This window comes from Ovis canadensis, chromosome 24 (genome assembly GCF_042477335.2).
Source record: "Ovis canadensis isolate MfBH-ARS-UI-01 breed Bighorn chromosome 24, ARS-UI_OviCan_v2, whole genome shotgun sequence".
NCBI lineage: Eukaryota > Metazoa > Chordata > Mammalia > Artiodactyla > Bovidae > Ovis > Ovis canadensis.
The window spans coordinates 43,456,790-43,470,793 of NC_091268.1; the positions used below are offsets into that span (position 1 = coordinate 43,456,790).

A 14,004-nucleotide genomic window follows, 5' to 3' on the forward strand; every position below is an offset into this window, starting at 1 on the left:
TAACAGAAGCAGAAGATATTAAGAAGAGGTGGCAAGAATACACAGAAGAACTATACGAGAAAGATCTTCATGACCAAGCCGATCACAATGGTGTGATCAATCACAATGGTGTGATCACTCACCTAGAGCCAGACATCCTGGAATGTGAAGTCAAGTGGGCCTTAGAAAGCATCACTATGAACAAAGCTAGTAAAGGTGATGGAATTCCAGATGAGCTATTACAAATCCTGAAAGATGATGCTGTGAAAGTGCTGCACTCAATATGCCAGCACATTTGGAAAACTCAGCAGTGGCCACAGGACTGGAAAAGTCAGTTTTCATTCCAATCCCAAAGAAAGGCAATGCCAAAGAATGCTCAATCTACCGCACAATTGCACTCATCTCACATGCTAGTAAAGTAATGCTCAAAGTCTCCAAGCCAGGCTTCAGCAATATGTGAACTGTGAACTTCCAGATGTTCAAGCTGGTTTTAGAAAAGGCAGAGAAACCAGAGATCAAATTGCCAACATCTGCTGGATCATGGAAAAAGCAAGAGAGTTCCAGAAAAACATCTATTTCTGCTTTATTGACTATGCCAAAGCCTTTGACTGTGTGGATCACAATCAACTGTGGAAAATTCTGAAAGAGATGGGAATACTAGACTACCTTGCTTGCCTCTTGAGAAACCTGTATGCAGGTCAGGAAGGAACAGTTAGAACTGTACATGGAACAGACTGGTTCCAAATAGGAAAAGGAGTACGTCAAGGCTGTATATTGTCACCCGCTTATTTAACTTATATGCAGAGTACATCATGAGAAACGCTGGGCTGGATGAAGCACAAGCTGGAATCAAGATTGCCAGGAGAAATATCAATAACCTCAGATATGCAGACAACACCACCCTTCTGGCAGAAAGTGAAGAGGAACTAAAGAGCCTTTTGATGAAAGTGAAAGAGGAGAGTGAAAAAGTTGGCTTAAAGCTCAACTTTCAGAAAACTAACATCATGGCATCCGGTCCCATTACTTCATGCAAATAGATGGGGAAACACTGGAAACAGTGTCAGACTTTATTTTGGGGGGCTCCAAAATCACTGCAGATGGTGATTGCAGCCATGAAATTAAAAGACGCTTACTCCTTGGAAGGAAAGTTATGACAACCTAGACAGCATATTCAAAAGCAGAGACATTACTTTGCCAACAAAAGTCCATCTAGTCAAGGCTATGGTTTTTCCAGTAGTCATGTATGGATGTGAGAGTTGGACTATAAAGAAAGCTGAGCCCTGAAGAATTGATGCTTTTGAACTGTTATGTTGGAGAAGACTCTTGAGACCCTTGGACTGCAAGGAGATCCAACCAGTCCATCCTAAAGGAGATCAGTCCTGGGTGTTCATTGGAAGGACTGATGTTGAAGCTGAAAGTCCAGTCCTTTGGCCACCTGATGCGAAGAGCTGACTCATTTGAAAAGACCCTGATGCTGGGAAAGATTGAGGTCAGGAGGAGAAGGGGAAAACAGAGGAGGAGATGGTTGGATGGCATCATCAACTCAATGGGTATGGGTTTGGGTGGACTCTGGGAGTTGGTGATGGACAGGGAGGCCTGGTGTGCTGTGGTTCATGGGGTCACAAAGAGATGGACACAAGTGAGGGACTGAACTGAACTGAATATTCCATTGCATGGATATAGCCCATTTTGTTTATCCACTCATCATGTGGTGAACATTTGAGCTGTTTCCACTTTTGGTCTATGATATCGCTGTTGTCAACATCTGTGTACATCTTTTTGTGTCGACGTGTCTTCCGTTCTGTTGAGTCTCTAGGAGTGGAATTACAGGGTCAAATACAAACTCAATGCCTTGCTTGGGGCTGGTGCACAGTGATGACCCAGAGAGATGTTATGGGGAGGGAAGTGGGAGGGGGGTTCATGTTTGGGAATGCATGTACACCCATGGTGGATTCATGTCAATGTATGGCAAAACCAATATAGTATTGTAAAGTAAAATAAAGTAAAAATAAAAAATTTTTTAAAAAAACTCAATGCTTAACTTTTTGAAGAATTGCCAATCTGTTTTCCTAAGTGGCTACCCCATGTAACTTAAAAAAATCCCCCATGGGGTCACTGGGATAAAGGCTTTAAGGCTGCTTCTTTCACATTCTCCGTGGACTCAATAGTAAAGTATTAGATGGTGCCAGTGCTGGCGAGATTCCTTCCATTATGGTTTTGATCACAGCCTGGGTGACTCGGATCCATAATTATATACATAGCCCAATCCTGGCTGCGCCTGCAGGGTTTTGGCATCTCAGTTTGTGTGGATAAAGGGAGGGGCAATAAAGTTACCCACCCTTCTCTGGATATCCTTTTCTTTATCCATTCCGTTTATCTAGGGGCTTCCTCATGAACCATCCTCACAAAGGTATTAGCCAACAGACGATGGGGTGGGAGTGGCCCAGATACTCCCCCTCTGGCTAGCAGACTTCAAAGCAGGGACAGAGACCTAATTTCAAAGGTCTTGAGAGGGTCATTTCCACAGACGTTTATTAGGACGATGTCTGTGATGATCTACAAAATGTCTCCATTCCTTTACTGAATAATCCCTTATTTCCATGGCTTCCTGCCCTCCACTCTAATCTTGCCCCACTTGAATTATCTTCTGAGTCGTCATGGGTGTCACAGGCTTAGCTGATTCATCAAAAACTATAGCGCCAGCCAGAGAGGGCAGAACTCAACCCATGGAGATTCTGAGCTTGTTTTCATTTGGCTACTGCTCAAAGCAGCAACCATGGGACTGAATTTGTAGCTGACTTGATATCGGTTTGCATTTCCCTTCTGATCCATTTAAGCTCCTGGAATTTGGATTCTTTCATTTCCAGATTTCACTGGATAGTTTTATTATTAATAAGTATCTCATTTCAAAATCTGTGCTATTTCAAACCAAGGATGGCTTGTTCATTTTCATCTGCTTTATCAGAATTATCTTTTTTTAGGAGCTGTGTTTGTTTATTTATTATTGTTATTATTTATTATTTGGCCGCATCTGGCCTCAGCTGCAGCTTGCGGGATCTTTGTTGTCTCATGCAGTGACCGGTCTCTCTAGTCGTGGGTTAGTTGCCCAGTGGCATGTGGGATCTTATTTCCCTGACCAGGGATTGAATCCGAGTCCCCTACATTGCAAGGCAGGTTCCTAACCACCGGACCACCAGGGAAGTCCTATCCTTTTTCTTTTAAAATAATGCCTTAGCCATTAAGAATGAGGAGGCTTTCCATAAGTCCTACTTCAGACACCAGCCGCATGAATGGTGGCAATTAAGAAGGAGAAGGGATAGGCTACCCACTCCAGTGTTTTGGGGCTTCCCTGTGGCTCAGCTGGCGAAGAATCTGCCTGCAATGTGGGAGACCTGGGTTCAATCCTTGGGTTGGGAAGATCCCCTGGAGAAGGGAAAGGCTTCCCACTCCAGTATTCTGGCCTGGAGAAGTCCATGGACTATAGTCCATGGGGTCGCAAAGAGTCGGACACGACTGAGAGACTTTCACTTTCACTTAACAGGGTTCAGTTGCTCAGGCAACTCGTAGGGCAATGCTACAGTTTATTACAGGAAAAAAATAAATAGCAACAGTGTTAAAGTAGGACATGCATTATAGTCAAAGGCTATTCCATAGCAAAAGGTCTGGAAAGACCAGGTCCTATTGTCCATTTTTTATAAGAACCAAGACAGAAATCACTTTTTCTCTTGGATCAGGAACCATCAATGTGTACATGAAAACTTTGGAACAGGGAGCCCAAAGCAGAGTCCTTTAAAGATCTTGCCGGTCACATAGGCACATTCCTCAATGGCAGAGCCCGCTGTGGGGCCTCAATAAGACCAGGTGTAAATTATCAGTCTGATTATTATCAATAAATAATGCTGAGAAGCTGACATAAACTATTCTAAAGCTCCTTGAACCCAAGGGTTACAAAGCAACATTTCATCAGTATGATGATCAGAGGTTGGGATCCTGCCTGAACTTTCACAGAACAGTTAAAGTTTGTTGTGGTCTTACCATGGTTAACTGTCACAGCACATATTTTATCTTTGGACAGCATTTTACAGTTTACAGAACATTTGGAGGATTTTTGTTGTTGTTCAGTCGCTAAGTTGTGTCTGACTCTTTTGTGACCCCATGGACTGCAGCACGCCAGGTTTTCCTGTCCTTCACCATCTCCCAGAGTTTGCCGAAACTCATGTCCATTGCGTCTGTGATGCCATCCAGCCATCTCATCCTCTGCCACCCCTTTTTTCTCCTGCCCTCAATCTTTCCCAGCATCAGGGTCTTTTCCAGTGAGTTGGCTCTTTGCATCAAGTGGCTAAAGTATTGGAGCTTCAGCTTCAGCATCAGTCCTTCTAATGAATATTCAGGGTTGGTTTCCTTTAGGATTGACTGGTTTGATCTCCTTGCAGTCCAAGGGACTCTCAAGAGTCTTCTCCAACACCACAGTTTGAAAGCATCAATTCTTCAGTGCTCAGTTTTCTTTATGGTCTTCGACTTGAGTAAGTGGATGTTATCTTCTCCACCTTAGAAATGAAGAGCCTGAGGTTCGGAGTGTTTGTGACTTACTCAACGGGATCCACACAGTGAACAGCAAAGCCAGGACTAGACCCAAAATCCCACCTCCAACCAGAGTCTCCAGCCCTCCTTCCTGCAGCCGAGGTATTTACCTTCCCTCCCAGCAAATTGTTTATCCTCAGTGAGTCCCCCATCATTATCACCAATGACATCCTTTTCTATCTGTTGGAATTCATATTTCTTCTTTTATTAAATGTTTACTCTTCTTTCACTTATGCAACAACTATTTATTGATTCTGATATTTCATTGAATGTAAGATGTTCATTGATTCAATGACAGCTTTTCAGAAAAAGAATTACAAAAGTGTGTATGAAAATAGTGGAGTTAAAATGTTTTTTATTTCTTTTTGGACTTCAATGCACAGAATTGACATAACTTATTTTTAATTTATAACAGCATATATTTATCCTGACACAATGACCTACCACACTGCTGTTCACTTTCACAATCCAGGCTTAAGTTTAATTCATATTTACCAGCTGATTTAAAGAACCTACGACCACTTGTAGCTATTCATTGCTTGCATTGGCATGCTTGTCAAAGCCTCCACTTGTAATTTGATTGACTTTACCATCTTTAAGGTTGAAGGTATAATCTTGAGGATTAAAATATCTTTGTTTTAGTTATTTTCTACTGGAAGTTAAGCAGCTTCTTTTGAAAGCCAGCTGAAAGCTATTAATACCTTTGGTCAAAGATAAGTGTTTCAGGGTACAGTCATTCTGTTTCACGACTCTTGAATGACTTCACAGCGGCATCTCCTAGGTTTGACCTACTTTAAGATACTTAGCAGCTTCTGCTGCCTTTGTCACATGATAAACCATCTTCATACTCAACAACTTTCTAGTTCAATGGTGAATCACAGTGTTTTCCATTTTTATTAGCTATCTAGTGGATACAAAATAAAAATTTTAAGTTATGAATAAAATATAAACAATAAATTAAATTTGTTAAATAGCTGTGTGCTCATAACCCTTTTAAAGATAGGGAACATTCCCATTACCTTTGAATTGGCTTGTGCACTCTTCCCCCAGTCCAGCATTTTAACATTTAGCCTGAAGATTGTGCATCTTTTTCTTAATGATTGTTTAAAGTTTTTATTTAATTTTATTTTTGGTTGTTCTGGGTCTTCGTTGCTTTGTGCCAGCTTTCTCTAGTTGCAGTGAGCGGGGGTTACTCTTCATTGCAGTGCACAGGCTTCTCATTGCAGTGGTTTCTCTTGTTGTGGAGCATGGACTTCAGCAGTTGCAGCATGCAGATTTCAGTAGTTGAGGCTCTCAGGCTTTAGAGCAAAGCCTCCGTAGTTATGGCTTAGCTGCCACGTGGCATGTGGAATCTTAATCTTCCCAGACGAGGGATCAAACCGGTGTCACCTGCATTGGCAGGCAGATTCTTACCTACTGCGCCACCAGGGAAGTCCTGTGCATCTTTTTCTCATGCTTTTTGTCAGAGTTCTATCAATTATGTATGCATCTCTAAACATGTCCATTATATTAGCATGTTTGGAAATTTTTTACAATGGAATTATTCTTCAATATATCATTGTGTGACTTGCTCCCTGAGTTGAGCTTTGCTGTGTCAGCAGTTTTCAATTATTTTCACTGCTCTTTTGTATTGTATTTGATTATATATGAATATACCTAAGGTTTACAGGCTTGCATTTGACTGTATGAGCATTTGTTTCTCCCTTCCCCTTAATTCTTAGTGATTACAAATAGTGGTCTGAGGTGGGGCGGTGGGAGGGAGACTCAAGAGGGAAGGGATATATGTATGCATACATATGCCTAATTCACTATAAAGCAATTATAGCCCAACAACAACCAACACAAATAACGAACAAAAAAATAGTGGTGCTATAAACGTTACTAGGTCAATTTGTGCAGACGTGCAAGTGTTTCTCCAAGGTAACATTCTCCGGAAATAATGTATACCTTCAAGTTTACGGGACAATGCCAATTTATTTTACAAATTCATTTCATAATTTTGATTGCAGCAAGGGATACTTTTATCAGCAGAGATTAATCCTGGAGCAGAGAGACACACAGACACACGCACACCCGCACACCATTTACACGCATGCACACACTTTACACACACACCCATCAAACACTAAACATCATATACATGCACCGCCTGCAGCCTCGTACAAAAAGCGCACGGACACACAGAAATCCACAAACATGTATGCACCACAAACAAACACGGACCACTCATGCATACTCCGCGCAATCACTCTCACTACACACCACTCTTACACACAACACGCAAAAGAACGTCCCGCACTCCACGCTGGCACGCACGCAGACCACGTACTCCTGTGCGAGCCCCCCACGTGACCCAGCCAGGAAGCATGGCCTCCGCCTCCAGCGACTGAGAAGTCTTGTCCCCGCCGCGCCGCCGTCGGACGCCAGGTGTCGGAGGTCAAGGCGGCGTTGGCCGTGGCGTTTTTTTCTACCCGGAAACCACGGAAGCCGGACCTGGTGACGAGACCGTGTCGCGGCGGCGGGAGCCCGACTGGCCTCTGGTCCTCGCGTCGGCCCCGCGGAGCCGGACGCTGCCCCCGGCGCGGCGGGGAGAATGGTGCCGAGCGGCCCCGGGCCGGCCGCGCGCCGCCGCTAGTGAGCTCCGAGCGGCCGCGGGCGTCCGGCGAGCAGCTGGCCCGGCCGGGCCCGGGGCGCGCCGCTGCCCACCGGGGCGGGGTGAGCCAGGGCGGGCGGGGGTCAGGGCTCGGCCGGGGCTGACGAGGGCCGGGAGGGGGTGAATCGGCTGGGTTTCGCCCTCACGTCTCGGGCTGCAGCGCCCGCTCCAGCTGCCGATGGGGGTTGGTCCTGGTCCGGCCTAGGCTGGTGGCCTCGGCCTGGGTCGCCCGCCACCGGGGTTTGTCCACTCGCGTCCCCGGTGCCCGCGTTCCCTGGAGGCCCTCGAGGTGGCAGGACTTCCCACGTCTGGAGCCGAGGCCTGGATAATTTGGATTTGGCACGGGGAACGTGTTGGTAGTTTGCCTTTGTTGACTTTGGGTCGCGTTTGCGTTATTCCGTTTGCGAAGGATACACATTTCAAGATGGGAGGGAGAGACTTGCGTATGTGCAGACACTTGACGTGAACTAGTGGTATTTTTTTGTGTGTCAAGCTTGGTAACTATCCAGAGCGGGGGTGGATTATCATCCTCACTCATATTTTAATAAACTAGATTGAGTGGCTTCAAGGTAATCTGGAGGCCGGTAATTTTAGTTCCCTTGATAGGCACCCTCTGGAATAAGACTAGGCCTGTTGTGCTGCTTTCAACCGTGTAAACACCATAATCGGTGGACAGCTGGTGAGGGGGCCTTTGTTGAAGAATCCGGTGTCTGTAGTTTAGTTCTCAGCCGATGACAGCCTTGGCTGAGTGTTGAATGATGAGCTGCTTTGCGGTCTGCCTGAAAGCAGGAAAGCTTGTGGTTGCTGAATTGCTACTTTCCCGCCTCAAAGATGAGCCCTCCCGGGACGTAGTGGGAGGCACGACCCCAGGGTTGGTGATGACTGTTGGTTTGTCCCTGTAGCACTCTTTTTGGTGAGCTTGCAGTCTGAGCTTTTTGTATCCCATGTGTAGATAGTTCTCCGTTAAGGCTTGAATGATAAAAGCACCTTCCTGCTCCTTACTGCATCTAAGAAGTCTCAAAGGAAATAGACCTGTTATACAGCTGAGATACACTTTATGACTCCAAGCCTGTTTACTCTAGGAGTAAGGAGGCAGTGTGTTGACTTCCTAGTAAAGGTTGGGGAAGAATTTCTGTGGCCTAATTGAGATGGACTGGAATCAGGGCTGCGGAGGGTGTCCGGGTTCTAGGATCACAAATGCTGATGGAGCGCACCTGCTCTGTTGGAGCGGGAGCTGCAGCTGCTGCAGGGAAGCAAGACAGACCTAAGTGCAAATATAGTTTTTGCTGGCAAGGGACTTAATTAGAGAAGGGGATGGGGGATAAAACGGGGCAGGACTTAATTGCCATATAGAGATACCAGCTATTAGAGATTTCCTTTTGATTAGAATCGGAAAACTTTCCTAAAGGAAGTGACTTTTTGAAAAAAACTTTTTAATTTTTTTTGTTGTGGTACAGCTGATTAACAAACTATGTTGTGATAGTTTCAGAGGAACAGTGAAGGGACTCAGGCATACATATACATGTATCCATTCTCCCTCTAGCTCCGTCCCATCCTGGCTGCCACATAACCTTGAAGGAAGTGACTTTTGAGGTGGACCTTGAAGGAAGTGACTTTTGAGGTGGACCTTGAAGGATGGGGAAGGTTTGGGTCATTCTAGGTTTTCTGGGAAATGAAAAAGCTTGGGCCTTTGGTGGAAGGGCACCCGGTCTAGGTGGCTAGGCAGTAGGTGACTGGAAGTATTCGCAGAGACAGCTGGTTAAGGGTTGAATGCTTTTCTGCTTCAGAAAAACACAGGCTACCGAGTCTGACTTCTGGTGGTTTTCTGGGATACAGAGAATTGTTTGCATTTGATGTATGTGTCTTGTTTTGTTAAACAGCCAATGACACGAAGCAGTGCTTAACTCATTTTAAAGACAATGAGAAAAGATGCTGATTGTAATTCCTGTCTGGTATTAACAATCAGGAAATTAAATTTGCTGTCCTCTAGTGGTTTATGTGCCTGTGTTTAGTTTGCGGGAGCACAGATCTAGTAACATCTCTGCCACTCTGGCTGCAGCCGAGTGATAAATGGCGGACTTTTAGCCATCACCTTAGTGTTTTTAAGGACACTTAGTTCACTTCACAGAGATGCTGTTTGTTTCTGTCACCCAGTTGTTGAAGAACTGTTGAGGCTGTTCAAACAGGACACCCTGGAATGTTATGGTTAGTCTTAGGACCTCACTGGCTTCAGCCGTAGCTTTTCTTTAAACACACAGGGACCAGCTTAACTTTTTGCTCCTCCTTTTTGACTCTTCTTCCCTCTCTCCCCACTGCTCTGTCTCCTCCTGGTTACAGTCAAGTGTCTGAAAAAGAGTGGTCCTAACAGGGATGGCAGAGCTATGGGATGTTTTTGTCACTGTTAACCTGCTACAAAGTGATACTGACTTGTGAGAGGGCTTTAGAATTTTTTAAGAAAAGTTAAAAAAATTTTTTTCACTGAGACATTCCAATTAAAATGAAAAAAAGGTAATGAAGGAAAGATGATAAGAGTTTTTAGCATATTAAATTTCCATTTAGCATTTGTTTGGTAAATGTAGAAATCCTTAAATTATCTTTTCCATACCAGAGGTATGCCACTCTTTCTGTGTATAATTATAAACCTGGGGAATGTAGAGCAATGTCTGATGGTTATAGTTTGCAGAGTACTGTCATTTGCCATTTTGTGCTATTTGTTTTAAAATGCTGTTTTCAGAACATATCCCAGTCTTTACACTGTGTTCAGATGTTATGATTCCATGTTGTGTTCATTTAATCTTGTCATCACGCATGATTTGTTTTCTTAAGTATCTGTTAATTAAACCCCAAATCATTACATCTCAATCCAAAGATACTCTCAGTTTGGTTTTTAAGTAGGTCAGCAGTTAAAAAAACTAAGAACAAAGAGATGAGTTATTTTCAATTTTGGGACTAAAAAGATAAATTTATTTGTTAAAAAGAGGGATCATGTTGGAAATTCCCATGATTTTATGTCTTGATTTTGAAAACGGAGCAGTGCATTAAGTAGTTACAAGTAAGTAGAAATACAACCAAAGTCTGAATTTTGGAAAATAAGTCATGAAATTATATCAGCCCACATTGTTTTCCTTTTGTCTTTATTTGAGTACTGTTATTGCCTAAAATGCACATTTAGCAACTGAAACTTTATGCTTTCTGTTTTTTCCCTTTTGATCATTTAAACTTGTTGGGTGAAACAAGTTTTTGAGAGTCTCTTCTGCATTGTAAGTTGTATTCAATTAAGCAACAAGAAACTATTGGCACGGTATTCCACTCATCTTTGCTTCATACCCTGGTGAAAGTGCTGAAGTGGGAGTTGCCTTGCTAAAGAGATGGGAAATAAGGTAACTGTGTTAAACTTCAGAAAAAATCAGTCTTAATTGTGCTTATATTGAAGTCAGCTAAAATACACTATCAGTAGTATGTGCATTTTTTTTTTTTCCTATCAGGCATTTGACTTGAAACCTACTTATCAACCCTGGTGTTGTGATTGGTGGCACAGGTTTGGAGGTCAGGTGAATTAAGTCAGAATCTTAATTGAGTACTTCCTGTGACTTTTTTGTAATATAACGTTGTATAAATTAACCCCTTTTGATTTCCGTTTCCTCTTGGGTAAAATGAGGATAGGCATATTTACTTAGCAGTGTCGTGAGGATTAGGAAATATGTATGTAAAGCACTTGTCACGGAGCCTAGCCCCAGCACATTTTAAATGGTGGCTATTAAAAATGACCCTTAACCCCTAAAGAGAGAGGTTTCTGCTTATATCACCGTTGATGTCTTAATTGCAAAGCTGTATGACTGCTACTCAGTGTGTATCTCATTTGATGGGGTGGACTCTGTATTCAAACCTGTAACATCTCCTGGGAGGCAGTGGAGCACTTGGTAATGTCCAGGCCCTGGAGTCTAACTGGACTTGAATCCAGGTTCATTTAGGACTTCGTGCAGCTTAGCCAACTTCCTTATGCCTGAATTTCCTCATCTGTAAAGTACAGATGTCATGAGGATAAAATGTGTGCAGAACTCTTAGAACATCGTGCTTCACTCATCAAAGTGGGTGGTAATGTTAGATGTTACTGTTGAGCACCTTCCCAGCGCCAGGTCCTGCCCGAGGGAGGAGGTGTGCAGAGACGGCGTCACAGAAATGAGAGCCCACAGGCGCAGGATGCGTTTGGAGTTCAGCTGGGCTGAAGGAGGCAGTGGGGCTGGAGAAAAGCCACTGCTGAGAGACGCTGCAGCCGTGGGAGCCGCGGGGCTGGTAACTGGTAACTGCTGGGGTGTAATGGCTGGCAGGGGTCCCTGGGTAGAGAGCTGGCCTTCTTTACGAGGAGGAGCTGATGTGGAGGCTTTGGATAGGCTTTGACCTGGATGGGTGGTTCGAGGTGCCTGTGGGTCCTCTATGTGGAATGTTCCAGTAGATGGATGTTTCCATCTGGAGTGAAGAAGTAGGTGAAATTGACAGGAAGCTGTGAATGAGTGTGTCCACCTTGAGCAGCGGGCCAGCGGAGCCCAGGGGGGAACCCCAAGTTTTGAAGAAGAGTGAGAAGGAAGAGCAGCCAGGAGAGGGAGGTCCTGGCAGCTGGGAGGTGGGGTTGCCCTTGGTGTCCATTGCCACCGGGAGGTGATAGGGACCCAGACCTCGGCTTCAGTGTCGAGACCTTTGTGGAGACCTTGACGTTTTTCTTAGACTTTGTTGCTCTGCATTTGCTTCTCTGAGGGTCTTTTCCATCTGTATTCACTTTTTTTGTGGAGGAGGGAGGTGATTTCTCAGTGCTGGAGAGCTGGGTGTTGACATGGCCCTGAGTTTCTGTGAGACGAGCCAGTGTCCTCATCTCTGCTGAGTCTTAGATAATCCGGCATCGCATCCATTAATATTCTTTATTAGCCTTAGGGTTTATAGCAACCAGCCTTAAAGCCCTTTGACTATCTTAAACATCACAGGATATTTGAGAAGGCTACTTTAATTTTTACACTCAGGATGAGCCTCTCCCACATCAAGGTGACTGCCTGGCCTTTTCTCTTAGCATAAGGCCAGCATATTTCCCGCAGTGGGCGTTAGAACCAGCTTGCCTCCCTCACCCTCCCCACACAGTCCCCCTGTGGGCTCTTGCACCACTTCCCTGACTCCTAGTCTCCTCAGAACTTTGAAAAGGGTGTGACTTTATAAGAGAGTTTTAAGGAATTTCTCATTTAGCCTAAGGTCAAAAATTCAGTTTAATAAAATGGTGGTTTTGTTGTTCATGTGAAGTGCACTTTTTGATCTGGGTCACAAGTAGTGGTTTAGTGTAACTTAAAATGAGTCAGGAACTGTTTAGGAAATATCATCTGAGAGTGTGGAATCCCCGTCCTGTGCAGAGATTCTAGTTTTAAACTGGAACAAGTCGCCACGTGGTGTACTTTAAAGTATGTGGGCTGTGGAGAGGGGCAGAGAGATGCACAGAGGACTGCGTATCAGCGTGATGAGTGTTAATTTACTTCCTTTCCAATAAAATATCATAATTGCTAACTTATCTATTTCTGCCTTCACGGTTCCCTCGGGAGGCCTTCCTCTTTCACTGGCTCGCTCTCTGCCTGTGGATGTGTTGGTTTCCTCACTTCTCGTGACCCCCACGGCCCTTCCTCCCTCTCATTGAACCAGTGAACTGTTATCATTTCTTAATGGCCTGATCCCCCCAACTAGAGTGAGATTTCAGGGATCCCCAGTGATCTCTCCAGGGGGAGGATTGTGTTTATGCAAGCTCAAGTTTACCTGAGTACTTTCTAAAACACCAGGAAGCTCAGAGACCCTTTCTTTTGTTACTGCTAATGCTGGGTCACTTCTCAGCAATATTTGGCTGATACTTCCTCCTCCTTGACACTCTTCTCCTATGCCTTGTAGGACCTTTGACCATCCTGGGCACCTGTTTAGCTCAAGGCCACCCCATCGCAACCCCAGGCTCTCCCAGCCTCTGCCCTGATGGAGGAGCCCCCGCTTGTCTGGGGAGGCTCTCTGCACCACCTGCCCTAGGAGCGCGCGGCACTGGGTTGTCTGGAGGAGTCTAGTCGACGTTCTGATTCTAGTTTTCGTCTCTCACAAATCCAAACACAGATCGCCACAAGTTGAGCTTTGCCTTTCTTTAGCACAAGAACATATTAAACAGCTGTCCTGTTTTCTGTTTTGTGTGGTTTTTTTTTCTCTCTAGGTGGGTTTAACAAATTTTCTTTCTTGTTTATTGCCTTTATTAATGAAGAGAATGAATGGAATTAAGGTTTAGTGAAATTTTATTTGGACCAGGAGACCAGCAGGGTCAATTGACAGTCATTTGTAAATTTTAGTTAGAAATTATTATAAAAGAAAGAAATACATTCTCATGATGGAAATGTTAAAGACAGACATATAATCTCACCACCTAAAAGTAACCACCCTTGTTTACATTTGAGGGTGTGTTATGTGTTTTTTTTTCCCATATTGGTGCTTGTGTAGCTCTCATGCTTTAAAAACCTGAAATAACCGCATTTTATGTGTTTTAGATCTGTGTTAGTGGCTACATAGTTTTCCTACTGGGGCTGTGTTATACTTTAACCACTTCCCTACTATTGTTAGATATCTGCTTTTCCAGTTCTTAAAATTTTATATACTCCTGAGAAGACTGTCGTAGTAGTTAAGTCTTTGTTTTCAGCAGGGAGGGTTTTCTCAGGTTAACTTGTTAGAGGCAGAATCACAGAAGTAAGTGTGTGCTGAGCTTTAGTGCTGTTGGCATGCATGGCCAGGCTGGA

The 14,004-nt window shown here is 44.2% G+C and overlaps 1 protein-coding gene across 2 annotated transcripts in view; it reads left to right on the forward strand.

Moving 5' to 3' along the window:
• Window positions 1–14,004, forward strand: part of TMEM248 (transmembrane protein 248) — a 42,747-nt gene that overhangs the window by 8,603 nt on the left and 20,140 nt on the right. The window contains exon 2 of one of the 2 annotated variants that reach the window (XM_069569835.1): window positions 4,532–4,662. The gene's annotated coding sequence lies outside the window, so the exon portion shown is untranslated. Of the gene's footprint in view, window positions 1–4,531; window positions 4,663–6,887; window positions 7,276–14,004 lie in introns of those variants that run through there. The other variant, XM_069569833.1, reaches the window with a different exon arrangement.